We start from the raw sequence: 5417 nt of genomic DNA on the forward strand, positions 1-5417 counted from the left end.
TGTACTCTGATGGAGTGCCCCTCCTGAAGAACTACTAGTCCTCATCCTCATTTGTTCTCAGCATCGGACACAATTGGTGATAATTAAAGTAATGGTCTCAGCTTCCTCACTAGGAGCTTTGGGACTTTATCCCTTTTTTATTTTCAACATCAAACAATTAACAAATGAGTCATCTGGAATTTCAAATAAGATTTTTGTTATCCATGACAATCTTTTTGTGTCCTATCCTGAAATCAATGTGTATTATTGTGCTTAAATATTGCATATTGTGTACACATTCTGTACCTGTTGTATTTTTGTATTTGTGTATATTTAAACCTGTCATGTTTATTATTAGTATTGTGACATTGGAAACTGGCTAATTGGTTTGGGCTTAGGTGGCATGAGTCACCACCCATCGTTAGAGCCAATCAGTTGTACCCCTTCCTGTATATAGGTACACACCCATTCCCTGTCACACTATTCCTGAAGAAGATCCTAAGGGATCGAAACGTTGAATCAAATAAACCAGTGGAGCTGAGTTTTTCATACCAGTGTTGCAGACTCTATTTTTTCTATGTCCAGATAGTTGCCTCGCGGAGGCCTCTTTGTCCAGTGTCCATTCTGGGTCCGGAAACGGTACTTTTTTCAGCATTGACCACAGTAGACGGTCTGCTGCTGTGAATTTTACACCTCTCCCGCTTAGCGGAGAGTGGAGTGTGGTAGAGGACATCTCCCCGAACGTGTGGGTATGTCCAGATAGTTGCCTCGCGGAGGCCTCTTTGTCCAGTGTCCATTCTGGGTCCGGAAACGGTACTTTTTTCAGCATTGACCACAGTAGACGGTCTGCTGCTGTGAATTTTACACCTCTCCCGCTTAGCGGAGAGTGGAGTGTGGTAGAGGACATCTCCCCGAACGTGTGGGTATGTCCAGATAGTTGCCTCGCGGAGGCCTCTTTGTCCAGTGTCCATTCTGGGTCCGGAAACGGTACTTTTTTCAGCATTGACCACAGTAGACGGTCTGCTGCTGTGAATTTTACACCTCTCCCGCTTAGCGGAGAGTGGAGTGTGGTAGAGGACATCTCCCCGAACGCGTGGGTATGTCCAGATAGTTGCCTCGCGGAGGCCTCTTTTGTCCAGTGTCCACTTTATAAAGTCCATGCACTCCAGTGAATAGCATTTATCCATTTAGATAACTTTTATTATTATTTAATTACTTATTAGTAATTTAATTACTTATTTTTACACAGAAACATAATGTGTGTCTTTACAATAACTGTAATGTAATAATAATACTAATTGTTATAATAGGTGTATATTATTGCTTGATGAAATAGGAACCTTTATTGTTTGGATAGGAACCTTGCTTATACAAGTGCGTGACGCACGGTACGCACGGTGCCTGTTGTTGGTTGCACCTCTCGCACGGTACCTGTTGTTGGTTGCACTAGACTGAGCTGACAGGTTGTTTATTACTACTCTTAGCACGGGACTTTATAATAAACTATTGCCCGGCTGGGCTAAACTACAATCCTTGTTGGGTGATTCTTAACGAAAAGAACACACTTTTACACTAATAATGTAACGTAATAGTTATTTAATTAACGAATTAAAATATTATTTTATTCTGAAGGCAACCGGATGTCTTAAATCTGCTAGCTCTCAGAGCGGAAGTCTTAAATTTGCTCATAAGACGGAGCCTGTTTACATTACATCACAGGAAACGCTTCCTCAATACGGAAAGCCTTTAGGGTAAAAAAGAAAGTGTGTGTGTGTGTGTGTGTGTGGTAGTTTGTTGTACAAGGTATGTCCAGCAGATGTCAGCATAGACGCTCATTTACACCCAGGCTGCCCTACAGCTGTGCCAAATAAAATATGAATGAAGTGTTCGTATTCCTGGAAAAAGTACTCGATTTGTTTTACTTTTTTTTTTTTTTTTAAACATATGTTTATTGATTTATTTTACAGTACAAAGAAGTATTTTCAAAACAATTGACATATATTTCCCCCCCCACACATCCCCATGGCAGCACAAATACAAATAAAATATTATCACGAAATGTTTTGACAATAATACGAAATAAATAAAACGAAAAATAAAACGAAAATAAAACACATTACATACAGTTAACCAAACAAATCATTTGTTTTACTTATTAGTTATTAAAGTATCAATACTTCAATGTAGAAATACTCTGTTTTAATACAAATACAAGTCTGTAATTCAAAATGTACCAAAAGAAAAAGTATTAATTACTCATCATGCAGAATGTCTCATTTCAACAAATCTATTGAAAATAGCAGATATACAAGTCACATTGTGAGCTTGCAGAGCCTAGGCTTTAGGATTTATAAGTCGTTTTTAGAATCTTCCTCCTCAGGAGCATATCCACGGCTTCCCAAGCCGTGCATGCCTATTCCCACTATAGACCGATTCCGTACCGGTTTCATGGTCGCAGCCTACGTATTTCCTGTAGGCGGACTCGACGTAGCTGCGGGGGTAAAACCCTCACCAGGCGCACATCTTCCACTACAGTGAACGGCAGAGTGACTGATGTTAGTTTGCCTCAAACTTTACTCCTTTACCTGCTTTTTTACTAACACTAACATTACAAAGATGCCCAGAACATCGAGATGAACCTGTGTAGTTTATGGCTGCTCCAACAGTAGTGGCAACATAACAAATAAAATAAAACGGAATGTCTAATATCCACCGCGATGGCTGAGACCAGAGCCATTGAGTAATGGTTGAGACAAAGCAGTGAAGAATCCTGCAAGATACATAATTTCAGTCTTACCCAATACCCAATCTTTCTGTTTTATGAACACAAGGCTGCTGTATTTTATACCTCATACTAAGCATTTAAAGTATGAGGTATAAAGTACAGCAGCCTTGTGTTAATAAAACAGAAATATTTGGTATTGGGTAAGACTGGCGTTATGTATCTTTCACTGCTTTGTCTCAACCATTGCTCAATGGCTCTGGTCTCAGCCATCGCGGTGGATATTAGACATTCCGTTTTATTTTATTTGTTATGCTGCCACTACTGTTGGAGCAGCCATAAACTACACAGGTTCATCTCGATGTTCTGGGCATCTTTGTAATGTTAGTGTTAGTAAAAAAGCAGGTAAAGGAGTAAAGTTTGAGGCAAACTAACATCAGTCACTCTGCCGTTCACTGTAGTGGAAGATGTGCGCCTGGTGAGGGTTTTACCCCCGCAGCTACGTCGAGTCCGCCTACAGGAAATACGTAGGCTGCGACCATGAAACCGGTACGGAATCGGTCTATAGGCTGAGGAAGAAATGCCACTTGACAGTTTTCAAATCAGCCTCATGGTGGCGCTACAACAGGCCAAGTTGCGTCTCTCTCTCTCACACACACACACACACACACACACACACACACACACACACACACACACACACACACACACACACACACACACACACACACTCCAAACATCACACACTCTCCTATTAGTCCTATCCTCCTGGTGGAGACCTGTTCCCAGAACGGGAATTTTTCTAGTTCATTTCTGCATCTCTTAGGGCCCATTTAACCATATAATGCATTTGGATGGCAAAAAATGGCAGATCTGCAAGTTCAGTGCTGTGAGTTTGCATATCTGCTATTTTCCAGCATAGGACCGTTGCACAGTGAAGTATAAACAAGGCTAAAAGAGCTGCTGTTTTCAAATCGCTAAAAGGGCTGAATTAAGTGGTTAATGTACGCTTTGCAATAATAATCAAAGTAGCTATAGTAACTATATTAACGTGAGATTTGCATCACATTATTGCAAGCCACTGAAGCCAGACTGGCTGATGTGCAATGCTTTGTACGTATTTGTACTTTGAGTATTTCCAATTTCCAATTATTTTACTTCTGCTCCACTAGGCCTACATCTCAGAGCCAAAATGTGCACATCTACATATTGCAGTATTGATCCTACTTAAAAGGATCCCTGGCTAATAAGACAAATATGCCTTAAAGCATTATACTTGCCCTCTATAACTAAAAATAAAGAAATAAAAACACCTTAAATATTTTATTTCTTAATAATTAGAGAATCTTTCACTCAATAGGAACGGCTCCCATCGTAATTTGATTGATTGATTGAAGTATGGGCCGTGTGGGCATATAACATCGTCAACTTGGAGTAGGAGCAGTTCCTATTGAGTGAAAGATTCTCTATTTATGAAATAAATAAAATATTGAAGGTGTTTTAATTTATAATGTTTTTGTTGTAGAGGGCACGGGCCACGGGCACGTATAATATTTGGCTTATTTGTCTTATTAGCCAGGGATCCTTTTAAGTAAAACATGTGAATACTTTTTTCCACCACACTGCCCATTCTACAAGTGTGAAATAAAATCAATCAATCAGTCAATCTCCTCCACGCACCTGTGTCGCCCTTTAAATGCAGTCTCGTGTTGGTGACGTGTACCCTCTCCATCCATTCACTGTTATCTGCATCAGCTGAGCTGAGTGTCCTGTGGTCCCAACTCCCAAACCGGCCGCTACAATAATAATACCACAGCGTTTCTGTAGCCTACAACTGTTTCTGTGAGTACATTACATTCCACATAATTTTTATATATACGGGTTTTGTTTGCGTAAAGGGGCTTCGATTGGTTGGGGTCGTGTTTGTAAACGCGCTCTGTTAAGAGTCGATTCTGCTGCTCCAGATTTGCTGTTGCAACAAATGAATACCCATTAACTTGTTATAATATCAAACCGGTTGCCCCGAATTGTTAACCCGCGCTTCGGAGTCTTTGTGCAACGTATTAGTCTGTATTTTCCCAATATGAAAAGTGTTTTAATCACGTCTGTGTCGGATTCTGTCGGACGCTCCCCATATAGTCTTCAATGGGCGGCGGTAACTCGAGGGGGCGCTTCCGGTGAAGCCCGGAATTACACGCAATGTAAACGGGAAGTAAATGAGGGGGAATAAACTTTGTTCGGCCACAAACGAGATTAAAACTCATACATATTAAATAATATGGACTAATACATTGCATAAAGACTCCGACGGCCGAGTTATCATTTGGGGGAACCGGTTAAGCACATAATCATATGTTTTTGTACATACACGGAGAATCAACGGGCTGTACTGGTGACTGTGCACGAAGCACTGGCGGTGCAGGCCAACACTACCGCAGTTACGAAAAAAACTCGATAAAAATGCATCTATAATGCGTTATTTGAGTGTCTTTTATCATATCACCAAGGCTAGAGGCGGACTAGAGCACTGGCATGTCGTTTTGGGTTTGATATTAAGCAGAAACTCAGCGTTATTAGTTTACGTTTATTTTGAACACAATTCTGACGTTCTAACCTGCATTTTGTGTGTGAAGTGAACCGCTGCCGGTGTAGGCATGTAGCAAGCCTAGCCCAAACATTTAGAATCTCGTAGAGGGTTTTTTTCGATTCTGACGAA

Source organism: Protomyctophum parallelum (genome assembly GCF_964188405.1).
Source record: "Protomyctophum parallelum genome assembly, chromosome: 4".
Lineage (NCBI taxonomy): Eukaryota > Metazoa > Chordata > Actinopteri > Myctophiformes > Myctophidae > Protomyctophum > Protomyctophum parallelum.